Raw genomic sequence first — 13,066 nt, 5'->3', positions numbered from 1 at the left:
ATTCTCCTAGAATCAGTTCTTGGTTGCTGCTGCCGTCATTTGAGGATATCAGAATCTTGCTTCTTCACTCCTCTAAAGTGGACTCATATGATACTGATTGTCCAGAGTTTCCAGAAGCTTCTGTTCAGACTAGGAGAGCACTGTTGATCTCTCCTGTTTTGGGGGCTTCAGCCACTTTTTCGAGCAGCTACTGGTTCCTCCAGCTCTACAGCCTGCAGACAGCCATTGGCGACTCTCCAGCTCTGGTCAAGTAAGCCAATCTAATCAATCCCCTTTTTATAATCATACTTTCTCTTGATTCTGTTCCACTTGAGAATCCTGACTACTACACCTTCCTGGTCACTGATTTTACTTCATCTCATAAATGTTGGTATGGTGTGTTTTCTTTGTTATTAGATATCTATGTATATTCTTCTATCCCTTGTGCTTTTTTACTTCATCAGAAAATTATTTGACTTTTTTTTTTGCTTTCCATAAATTTGTGAATTTTCACTTCCTCTTTTTATTATGGATTTTTAGCTTCATCCTATTGGGTGTTTAAAAGATACTGACAGTTATCTTTAAAATATTTTTTATAAGATCTTTTCTATGGGCTATAAATAACTTTTATGAAGGATTGTGGCCTAATTTACTCCAAAGAGCCCCATGTCCTCCTATTATCATTAGGGTTTTATTTCTCAAGTTATGTATTTGATAGAGTTGGGGATGAGGTGAGAGATCAATCAGATTATAGTACCAGATCTGAAAACTAAAGTTTATTTTCCAGGTCATATTGTTTTTTGGAAGTACTCCTGGTCACAAGTATTCTATCATACAGGCAGAGATCAGGAAGGAAAAAGGTTACAACTAAAACATGTTGTGATTATCTATGTATTGTGTTGACAACCTTCTAAAGCCAGAAGAAAAATGTCTATTTTTCAGTGTCTTATGGAGCAAGACTTCCTATTACAGTGACTAACAGATAATTGTTATTGTTGTTAATCTCATTAATTGAGATTTCTGATGGGATTTTATTTCCGGATTAAAGCAAGCACGATCCTTATTCCCAGTCTGTGTTTAGAAACTCATTGGAGGCCAGAAGAGTTTCAGAAGACCAAATTAGCTGCCTGCTAAGCCCCACATACTGGTTCCTGCTGTGAGGCCCACAACACCATGGAGCAGCACTTTCCCTGCTGTGTGCCACAGGCTTGGAATTCTGTATACAATGAGCCAGGTCTCCAGAGGCCTCCAACTCTGAGCTCAATATACCCTGGACCCCAGTTGCTGCCCTTCTACATCCAGCAACAAGTTATCTCTTATGGCAGACACGCCTTCCACAGCAACCTGCATTCCACACCCCAAGGACCTCTTCTCTGGCATTGGTCATGGGAAGATGACTTTCCCAGAGCACAGGGCACCTTGCACCAGGACACAGAGCCTCCTGTCCTGGAGCAGGTGTCCTTGACCCAGAAGAAGCTGCAGGCACACCCAGGAGAGTCGGGGGTCTTGAAGGTGCCCCAGCATCAACTGTCTTCTGGGGCTCCCTTGTGTTCCAGGTACAAGGATGAGGGAGGTCTAGAGGCCAAGACCTCTGGTGGTGGTGACTCTCGTAAGAGTCCTCTTCCCCCTGCCCCTGCCAGAGGCCAAGAGAAAAGCCAAGGTTGCTAGGGGTGGATTCGGGCCCTTCTGTGCAAGACTCCCTGAGGCTGCTTGAGTCTGTAACCTTTGGGACCCAAGAGCACTGAGATGTTTGGAGGAGTGTTTTGGAAGGGATCACCTAGAAGTAAAGCTTGTGTTTGCTAGTCCACCATGGAGGCTTCAGAGCTCTTGTGCATTTTTCTTCTGCTTTCTCAATTAAATTGCCCTAAAATGAGAAATTCTTGGGTGTGGTGTACTCCTGTTTGGGATTGTGGGTGGTGAGACACCATGTCCAGATCTAAGGAGGTCAATCTGGATCTAAGGGTGCCCTCTCACATTGTTCTTGCATTACTTACTGGCAGGATGGACTGGCAGCATTTTCTGGGGAGAGGTGGGTGGCCAGGGCACCAGTGTATTGGGTGTTCTACATGCACTGCATCTCTAAGCAGATACACAGCAGCCTTGAAAACCCAGCAGAGATATGATCTTTCTGTGCTACCCTGTTATCTATTGCCCCCAAGACTACTTCAGGGGTGCCTTGATACCATGCAGTTGTCTGACTCCTCTGCCTGTCTTCCTTTCAAACCCGCCTAACAACCTTCCGCTTCTTGGGACTCAGAGCTTGCCCAGGCAGTCAAGATTCAAAAGAGTCAAGAAGCCAGAGTATAAAATCAAGTCGAGCCAGGAAATACTAGGAAAGCCAGCCAGTCTGGGTCACAGCTGCCACTACACACTTGACTGCACTCATTTTGAGGCCTTTCAAAGGACCCCAGCAGCTAGACCTTCAAACTTTGGGCCTTGGTATTTACCCATTGGTATAGATCCTCCAGAAGATTCCACCTAGAGGGTTGTGCTGCTAGGGGGTATCCAAGGAATTCTACTTAAGATGGCCTTCTTGGACCCTTCTTTTCCTAGCATTTTTGAAATTTGAACTTGAAATCATGGGATTTGGATTCTGACAACATTACAAGATGTATCTCCAGTAATTTTTAGTTCTTGTTTTGAGACATGATCTAATGAAATTGCTGAACCTTCTCTTGATTGTTTTTTTTTTCATACCAGGGTTGAACATAGGGTACTCAAACACTGAGCTACATAACTAGCCCTATTTTGTATTTTACTTAGAGACAGGGTCTCACTGAGTTGTATAGCACCTCACCGTTGCTGAGGCTGGCTTAGAACTCACAATCCTGCTCTATCATCCTCCCCAGCCACTGGGATTGCAGGTGTGTGCCACCCTGCCTGCCTTGTCTTGAGTTGTAATTCTCTTGTGTCAGCTTTTTAGGTCACTGAGATTACAAGCCTGTACTGTCCTGTCCCACATGGCAGAATTTATCTGTGTAATTAATTTTTTTCAAGAAGACAGAGAACTGTTTCTCAGTGGTATTATATAAAATATCAAAATGTAGCTAAATTTTTGCTCCAGTGAAATAACTGAAAAAAAGGAACAGTGAATAAAGTAATTGTAATGAATATATAGCAAATAATTCTGTTATGCTAGAATGTGCTAAGGTCTTCTAGTATATAATTCTGGGAAGAACGTGGATTCAATAAGTTGTGTTTATATAGTATCTATTTGACTAAGAAGGAAAGTGAGGGATGACTTCAACTTACATCATAATCTGTATACCCTGTAGTGTATAAGAGAATGAAGCAGTTTGGTTTTTAATCAACACATGAGATGGCAGGCAGTTCCCTGTGTTTTTAATTCAAGTATAAAAGGTTAATCCCTTGGATTGACATTTATGGTTGTATTTGTTCTTGATATTGGTCTCTTGGGTTGAAATTTCACTTTGAGTTTTTTGCATGCAGTCTTAGTTTGACGTTCTTGTTTCAGGCCATAGGTCTTCCTTTCTGCCTCCTTCTCTTTATTTTCCTTTTCCTTCTTTCTTTTTTCCCTTCCCCCCTTTCTTTCTTCCTTCTCCTCCTCCTCCTCCTCCTCCTCTTCTTCTTCTTCTTCTCTCTCATTTCTTTTTCAGATTCTGCACACAATTTCAATAGATTTCAAGCTCCAGGATGACTGCTGTGACTTCTATTGCCAATGCAGCTCCAGACCCTTGCTTATTCCTGGACCTCTAGGTAATTTCCTCTTCTTGAATCTTTTTTTCTGTGACCTTTTCTTCTGGCAATAGAGCTATATTCAGTGATGTCCTTCCCCACGAACTTTCACCCAGTTCTGACTGCTGATGTGTTCTTGCCTTAAAACTACCTGAGTGGCCTGGGGTTGTGGCTCAGTGGCAGAGTGCTTGCCTAGCATGTGTGAGGCACTGGGTTCGATTCTCAGCACCACATATCAATAAATAAATAAAGGCCAATTGAAAACTAAAACAAATGTTTTTTAAAAAAAACCTGCATGAATCTTTCTCCTAGAGCAGAAAAGTAATGATTCTTGGGGGCAGTGTGAACCTGGAATCTGGAAAAGAGAGTTCAGATTACACTAGGTAGCCAGAGTCCTTGACTGTTATGGTGTTAAGTTGAGCCATAAAGAGATGTTTTGAGGTAAAATATTTGAAATTATAATTGAAAATTCAGCAAGAGAATAGATTGGGATGAGTATCTGGGACAAAAAATATCGGATGTGAATTTGGCAAAGAGGAAACAAAGTACATAAGACGGGATGCTTTAAGCTTTTGAAAGTACTAATTTTTGATAGTTAGATATTATCAATGTCATTCACCCAGAATGAATTAGAAAAGTGATGAAAATTATGGAGCTCTTTTCAAATTCCCACAAACAATAACACTACTAGTTTTTCAGTAACAATGTTGAGCCTAGTCTCACTAATGTTAGACACCAGGAAATTAAAAGAAATAAATTTTTAAATGACATATTAGAAAGACTTAAAAACTTTCATTACAGGGTCCAGGGATGTAGGTCAGTGGTGGAGCACGTGCCTAGCATGCATGAGTTCCTGGATTTGCTTCTTTCTATATAAAAAAGAAGAAATTTTCATTATAACCCTCGTTGTTAAAATGTTGGCAAAGGGCTGGGGTTGTGGTTCAGTGTCATCACACTTGTCTTGCAAATGTGAAGCACAGGGTTTGACCCTCAGTGCCAAGTAAAAATAAATAAATAAAATAAACATAAGGTGTCTATGTACAACTAAGAAAAAAAATTTTTAAAACTGTTCGAAGAAAGACTTTCCTCAATACAGTTGTTTGAATGAATTTGGTAGGCTCCTTGAACATGCAACATAGCCATGTGTTTGAACAATTTTAAATAAAATGTTTTGATATAGGAATCCCATTTTTAGAAATTTATTCCACAGATTTATTCTCACAAACAAAAATTTATTAAGAAAAAAACTAGTATTCTTTCATAGTACAAGATAAAAATAATTTACTTAGAAACAAAGCTATCCTTAGAAACCAAAATGGAATAGATTGTATAGAGGATCTTGGACATATTAAATCACCTTTATAATCCCAAGAGGTAGAGGGACTAAGGATTTTACATATATGTACATGTCAATAGTAGTGAAAACATGGCTCCCTGTTGAAGTGGAATCATGTAGAATTTAAATCTCTAAACAAAGATAATGATGCTACACAATTGTATACATAATATGTACGATCTTTAATAAAACATATTTGAAAAAAATCAATTCTCTAACATCATATATTCCACTTTCATTCTCTATTTTGCCCTCCAGGAAATTATTCTAGTGAAATGAAATTTAAGTAATGAATTTTTTAGCAAGGTATTTAGTAAGAGTCACAAAAACTACAAAAATATAGTGAGATTTTAGTTTGCACAATGTATGTAAATTATATCAAACAATTATACAATAACTTTACTAAATTAAGAAGGATGCAAAAGTTACTAAGGATTATTAAATGACAAATTTTTAAATAATACAAACATGACTTAAGACAAGTAAAGACGTCACAGTACAGTTAAGTGGAGGTTAAGTCAGGAGATAGGTAACTCCTTTCTACCTGATGAATTCACCAGCTTAGACCAAAGCACTTGGCCTCTCCCTGTGCTACTTGTCAAATGCTGAGCCTTTCTCAAGCTGGGAAATTGGAACACAACTTGTGGACCCCTGCCTCTTGCAGGAACCCACCATGACCCTTGTCCCCTGGCACAGTTGTACCTTAAGGTACTCATTCCTGAACTAAAAACTCATCAATACATTAATTTAAAATTATTACCTCTCACTATGTTTTATGAAAATGTTAATATTATATATCAAATGTTATATTATGCATGACAATTATTTTTTTTCCTTTCAGTTTTACAAGAAATTTTGTAGAACCCTAGACACTTTATAAGGCACTAGACATTTTGCCTATTGGATGGGTGAGCCTTACCTGGTATCCTAGTGATTTGTGTTACCAGCGGGTGGGGCTCTGTCTCTAGAGGGGCCAAGTTATAAACCCACTCCAAAGCAGAGTTCACTTGGCCTAAATGCATTGTTAAGATGCAAGTTTGGGAAGGAGTGTTTAGTTTTATGTACATTTTTAGGCTCCTAATGATAAGAACTACTTCTACTTGGATCATAGTGAACAAAAATTGTGACAATAAAAATGACACTGTGACTTCTCTCAAACATATCCAACAGAGATTATTTTATGAAACATTTTTAATTCAAGATCATGTGACTTTGATTGTGTTTCAGAAAAATAATACCACATAGAAAATGAATGTGAACATAATCTCCAAGTAGTGTCATGCCTTAATTTTTTAAAATCACCATTCATCTAAATGTAATATTTTGAAATAGTGTTTGTGATTGAGAAAGTCTGCCAGCTTTGTGTACTACTTCTATGCAATTGCCAATTATCACCCCCTAAAATGTCTGTAATTCCAGCTACTCAGAAGGCTGAGACAAGAGGATCACAAGTTCTAGGCTATCCTCAGTAATTTGATGAGGCCACAAGCAACTTAGTGAGAATCTCTTCAAATATAAAAAAGCAGGAGGGCTGGGGATGTGGCTCAAGTGGTAGCGTGCACTCCTGGCATGTGTACAGCCCAGGTTCGATCCTCAGCACCACATACAAACAAAGATGTTGTGTCCGCCGAGAACTAAAAAAGAAATATTAAAAAAATTCAAAATAAATAAATAAATAAATAAATAAAGCAGATGTACCTCAGTGCTAAGGCCCCCCAGGTTCAATCCCAGGTTCCAAGAGAAAAACAAAACAAAAAAACCCCAACACTTTTAAATGCCAGTTTCTTTCTTTTTTATTTATTATTTTATTTTTGCCCACATAAAGTTTTTTATCATGTGGTATATTTTGTATTTCTTCCCATCATTTTCAATATTGAGAGCATATAGGTTTTTAGAGAGTTCTAATTTTGTTTTATGTAAATTTAACCAAAGGAAAGTACATTATTACAATGCTCAATATTTTAGTAGGCATGGTTTGTGTGTAAAAGCAATGGAAGGTTCTCAAAAATGAAAAATGTCCTTTTGTACAACTACATTTGTAAAACATAACATTTCACAAGGTCTGAAAACTTTGCACTGTGACAAATGTGGTCATGACACATTGTGTTTTTGCCCCCCTTGGTGGTGCAGGTTCCAAGAGCTTCATAATATCTCTAAACTCAACTACATCTCTGTGAGTGTGTGTGTGTGTGTGTGTGTGTGTGTGTGTGTGTTTGTGTGTGTGTGTGAGAAAGAGAGAGAGAGAAGGACTCCTTATTTTACTGTCGATGGCCTTGAACTTGTTTTCCTCCTTCAGACTTCCAATCCCTGGGATTACAGGCCTGGGCCACTACACCCAGCCTCCTTTCTTTATTATGGTGTCTAATCCTCTACTTGTCCCCAGGGTGCAAGAATAGCAATGAGGAGAGGGAGAGGAAGAAAAACTGATTTAAATTTTAGGTTTTTAGAAGAAAGGATGATTCCATTAGAATCCTGTCTCTATATCTGAACCACATTGTGATAGTCAAGCCAACGTGACTCCATTTTGTTTAGTAACTACATTTTGTAAACCAACCATGCCAAGTAGAAGGGTCATGATCAGGGTAAGATGTTCTTTTCTTTTTGCTACCTTTAAGAACAAGGAACTAACTATACCTAGTGTAATGGGGCTCTGTTTCTGTAACAGGGGTAACTGGGCTACTTATGATTGGCTACACATCCCTCCACCTGACTGCACTCTCCCACTTCTGTAACTTGGCTTCCTTGCATTGGCTACACCCTCGAAACGTCCTTTTTGTGGTTTTCAGGCTTATAAAGAGTGCCCTTGCAATTGTTCTGGGATGATCAGGGGAACAGTTATATGTTCTGGCCAGTGGCCAATGGTGTGCTTCAATAAAGTCTTGATTTGATTATACATGAGTGGTCTGGAAGTTAATTTATGAAACCCCGGGATGAAGCCTTAACTATAACAACATAAATACTCCAACTCCACTTTGACCTCTACTACCATTCCCTGCCATGGACAATTGACACTCAATTAAACTGATGAGAAAAACAAGGCAAACAGGTCTGATCCCACTGTTCAGTATGACCTAGCACCTAGGCCTCTCTAAATCCAAATCCCCTCAATTTAAAACCTATTTTATTTCAGGGAACAGGAAAGTTTAATAAAAGTCCATGTCCATGCTAATGAAGGCATTTACATTCTTTGAAGCTCATCCCAGTGTAATTTATCTTCTTATTTTTTGAGACAGGTTCTTGTTCTGTTGCCCAGGGTGGCTTCAAAGTTCTGGGCCCAAGCAATGTTCCTGTCTGAGTCTCCTGTGTAGCTTGGACTAAGGGTATACATCAGGACACTCTGCTGATGACAGTTTGCTAAAGCCACCTGAGCAAACTGACATTAGGCAAGTGACCCCACACACATAAGCTTTCAGTTTTGATGGATCTTGAAGTATAATCTATGAAGTCTATTACACTGGACACAACTCACCAGAGCAGGATTCTGTCACTGCTTGGACATGTCTGACCTAGAGCTGATGTCTTGGATCCGATGGTTGTCAACTCAGAGGCCCAAGACTAGAGATTTCATTTTGGTGTCCTACCTTAGTTAATAAGAAAGTAACTGTAGACCATTTAAAGGATACTTATTGATGCTGATTCTCTACCCTCCTCTGGAAGGTCACATTAAGTTTTGAAGAAACACCAGCAAGTGGCCACCCATCTACAAATTCTGTTATCACACTACCCTCATATCTCCAGAGATTCCCATTGGTTCAGGACATAGCTCTAACCTGAGTAATTATCTCCTTCCTGCCCCAGACCTAGGTATACAGCATCCCATCCTGACCCTCTACTCACCCCCTCAAGACCAAAGGATAAGCAGTGAATAAAGGAATGGCTTTAATCTTCATGAAAAATTTAATCAGATTAAAAACTGTGAGAATTCTCAGTCCATCTAAAGGAAGAATTCCTTAACAAATTAATTACAGAAAGAGTTTTTCTTATTCAAGAACCTTTAAATTATTCAGGAGAGAAGAACAAAATAAGGGATTATCAGCACAGCCAAGACTTCAAGGCTCCTAGGCATGCAGGGCCCAGTCCCAGTGCATGAGTCCACAGGGACAGTATGAGGGTCTCCACTGGAGTCTGCCAGGCTCTTTCTAGGGCTTTGGCTGAAGGGCATTGTACTTCAAGGCATCCTCAATATGGTGTTCCTTTCCTTTCTTGCTTCCTCTGGAATGTAAACTTGGGTTTTCAGCAGCTTCCAGAGACCACCTGGGCTCCAGGAGACAGCTTGAGTTTGTGTCAGTCCAATTGCACAGGCACTGGCACCTCCTGGGAGGTTCAGGGCTCATTGTGCCCCACTTGTGGTAGTGCTTGCCTCTTCTTCAGGTGACTAGAGCTCCTGACAGGTTTCAGCCACTGGCTGCTGGATCCTAAGGTCTTGAACTCGGTGCTGGTCCATCTTAACTCCCTGCTCCTGTGTAACAACATATCCTGTTAGTACACTACTTCAGTTCCCCAGACAGCTCCCTGCTCTGTGTAAGCCCAGTGACGCAGTTGGCTTACTGGAAAATTCACATCTTGGCAGCTCTGGAGACACTGGCAAGAGTGGCAGCTCAGTACAGGAAAATTATCCAGTCCCCAGGCCCACAACCTTTCTGGGTTCAGGCCTGGGAGAACGTGGGGCTCTAGATAAGATCTCCTAAGAGTCACTGATCCCCAGGTTGACAGACTGCCATAGCTTCAACTTCCCTACCATGCCAAGGTGTGTACCTGGCCTAGGACAAGGAGCAACTCATTCAGTCTGGTATGGACTACAGCTTTTTATACTATTCTGTCCTGAAGCTGACCTCAGAAATCATACCCAATCATGTGGGAGGGACATTCAATTGCATCATAAATTGATTGAAGAACTTGATAGGATTAAGGTGCAAATGGACCAATCCTGAAGGCATTTTGGAAATTCCTTGGTTTTGATTGAATTAGGGAAAGGATGGGTGGATGAGATAGGACAGAAGTCAGGCTCTAGCTTTCTAGTTTCAATTCACTGTAAAAATTCTTTCTCTATTTCAGATAAACATAGACAAATTAACCAGGCATAGTGGTGTACCTCGATAATTCCAGTGGCTTGGAGGTCAAGGCAGGACAATCTTGAATTCAAAACAGACTCAGCAAGGGCAACATGCAAAGCAACTCAGAAAGACTGTCTCTTTAGAAAAACAAAACAAGACAAAAAAACAAAAAAATCAAAACCATGCAATTACTGGGTCTAATTCTGCACTTATTTATTTTATTTGTTTTTTGATGATTCTCATGATTGAATGTTAGGCTTTACCACTAAGCTTCCTCTCAGCCCTTTTTATCTTGTGTTTGAGAGAAGATCTGGCTATGTTGCCTAGGATGGCCTCAAACATCTGTTTTTCTTCCCTCAGTCTTTTGCTTCTTTGGGATTGCCTGAAAGGGTCACTACACCTACCTAGTTCTCTGCATATGGAATGGCTGGTTTTAGAGACCAGACTCAGTGGTGCTGCATCGTACTCTAAAGTCCATAAGCTAATTCATCCTGGAGCTGAATGGAAAAGCTAAATTTTCAAGCATACATAGCTTAGTAGTGAAGCGAGTAAGGGGAGCAGGTTGTGTTGAAAAGGGAATCCTATGGCTATTTAGAATTGTAATTGTTGTAATCTATGTCTAGATTTCCTGCATCAAAAGGTATCTAAATTTCCTCTGACTTTTCTGTCTAAAGGGCAAATAAGTGGAATTAATGCCACATTATGTATAGTGTCTTTTTCAGGAGCCTCAACTTTTTAATGTAAATATGTATATTCTATCCTGAGTTGTTCTCCTTTACCTACCCTCCCTATTTTCATTGCAATTCCTCCCATTTCTATTTTATTGAAATGTTTATTTAGTCAGACCTGATGGAGCACACCTGTAATCAGAGTGACTGAGGAGGCTGCAGCAGGAAGATTTGAAAGTTCAAGGCAAGCCTCAGCAATTTAAGAACATTTTATTATCCTCCCCCCCCCACACTTCCTCTCTCCCTCTTTTCCTCTTTCTTTCCTTTCTTCTTCTTCTTCCTCTGCCTTTTCCTCTTTCTTTTTCTCTTCCTCTTCTTCTTTTTGTATATATGTGCGTGTGTATGCATGTGTGAGTGCATCTTCTTCTCTTGGTTTAGGAATAAGAATCATCTGAATATGGCAGGGGGAGATCATGTATGGCTTAATCTGGCCAGGAGCTCTGTAAATGTGGCAGTGTATCTTGAGTTCTTTGTTCATCTGGAAACATTCGATGACCAGAAAATCCATATCTAAACTCTCAAGTTCAGCATCATTTTCTTCATATGTAAGCATGTCTGCCAAAATTCAGCAATTTTTTTTTTTTCTCAATGGACCTATGTCAGCCTCACTGTTTGGCCTCGACACACCAACCACATTCTAACAGTGGAATGGTACACAGTGTTATTTTATAATTTTTATTTTTTTGGTTATTGATGAGTGAATCTAGGAGTGTTTACTACTGAGTTTATTCCCAAGTTCCTTTTAATTTTCTATTTTGAGACAGGGTCTCACTAAGTTACATAAGGCCTCATTAGGTTTCCAAGGGTGGCCTGGAACTTGGAATCCTGCTGTCTCAGTCTCTGGAACTGCTGGGATTACAGGCAAGAACCACTATGCCCAGTCACATCGATTTTTAAAGTGACACCTTTCAGATAGTTTTTGGCCATTTCGATATGCATATCCTTGATGGCCTTGGCAGTTTCTTTCTATTCTAAAAGTGAACACAAAAATTTGAACCTCTTGATTTGCATGATTTTGTGGAGCTTTTTGTATCAAGACAATAGTAAAGCATTTTCACAGATCATCTCTGACAAGTTGTAGGAAGAGGCGTGATTTATTCTTCAGGTGATTATATTTTTAATTGATGTAAAAAGGTTCAGGGGACATACCCAATTGTATTTAGAAGAAATTTTAACATTTTCTGATTTTTTTTCTTTTTCTTTCTTTCATTCTTTTTTTTTTTTTTTTTTTGATAGCATTGAGTATTGACTCTAGGGCTTCATGCATGTTGGCAAGCACTCTACCACTAATCTGCACTCAAACTCCCCATCTGCAAGTTACTAAGATCTTTTTATGTACATTTCATCTGCTGCTTTAAACTCTGACATAGTAGCCTCTGATCACACTCTAACTCTCCATTGTCCTGCAGTGGACATTCATATTGCTACTGTCCCCCATAACCACACATAATTGTCTCTATGAACCTGTGGGAGAATTTCTTGAGAGCAGGTGACCATCAATAGAATTGTTCCATAAAAAGTGAATAACCTTAATTTTACTGATACTTGCCAGATTGTTCTTTAGGGTGAATGCAGCATTTACTTTCCAATAGGGGTGTGCAGTACGGCATGCACACATTCCTGACAAACACTTGGAATGACCCAGTATTCTGAAATTTGCCAGGGTCTTTATGGCTCTATAGAGGTTTGCTCTACTGCTGATGGCTGCCTGTCCAGTCTTTTCTAATCTCTGAAAGTCTCTCTTTATGGGTCAGTTGCTGTGTGATTTTGAGAGACATTCTCTAATATTCAGTCTGAAATCTGCTTTTGCTTTTAAATCAGATTGCGAATTTTCTTTATTCCTTGTGTGTAAACTGTGTGTGTTCACTGTCTGTACCTGAAGACAAAAGTAATAAAATCATGCTTTTAAATTCCACTTTGTGCTTTTGAACTTATTATAATCTCTTTCATTTTTAACAACCCCCCCAAAAAAGGACTTAGATTTTATCCATAAAATAATACATTTCCTGTTCAACTGGGGTTGTGGCTCAGAGGTAGAGTGCTCACCTAACATGCGTGGGGCCCTGGGTTTGATCCTCAGCACCACATAAAGAGAAATAATAAAGTTGTTGTGTCCATCTACAACTGAAAAAAATATTTTAAAAATACATATTCTACATAAAAAGTATTTAAAATCTTTCTGCTTTTAGGATGTTTTTATAAGGTTAGTTTTCTATAATTTTTGTTTGAGCAAATGTCAGGTAAAAGAAAACATGTCTCTCAAAATTTCATCT

The 13,066-nt window shown here is 39.4% G+C and overlaps 2 long non-coding RNA genes across 2 annotated transcripts; one reads left to right on the top strand and one right to left on the bottom strand.

Annotated features, from left to right (window-relative positions):
• On the top strand, positions 1–1,856 carry LOC144374733 (uncharacterized). Its single transcript, XR_013434059.1, has 2 exons — positions 1–250; positions 1,050–1,856. It is a non-coding gene; the product is annotated as an uncharacterized LOC144374733 (long non-coding RNA).
• Positions 1,857–4,895: 3,039 nt separating this feature from the next.
• On the bottom strand, positions 4,896–12,919 carry LOC144374734 (uncharacterized). Its single transcript, XR_013434060.1, has 3 exons — positions 12,840–12,919; positions 10,104–10,202; positions 4,896–9,470 (listed from the first exon to the last, which is right to left on the bottom strand). It is a non-coding gene; the product is annotated as an uncharacterized LOC144374734 (long non-coding RNA).
• Between the last annotated feature and the right edge of the window lie 147 nt (positions 12,920–13,066).

This window comes from Ictidomys tridecemlineatus, unplaced genomic scaffold (genome assembly GCF_052094955.1).
Source record: "Ictidomys tridecemlineatus isolate mIctTri1 unplaced genomic scaffold, mIctTri1.hap1 Scaffold_847, whole genome shotgun sequence".
Taxonomy (NCBI): Eukaryota; Metazoa; Chordata; class Mammalia; order Rodentia; family Sciuridae; genus Ictidomys; species Ictidomys tridecemlineatus.
Note: the sequence above shows the minus strand (reverse complement) of the source record. Positions and strands in the feature narration are given on the sequence as shown.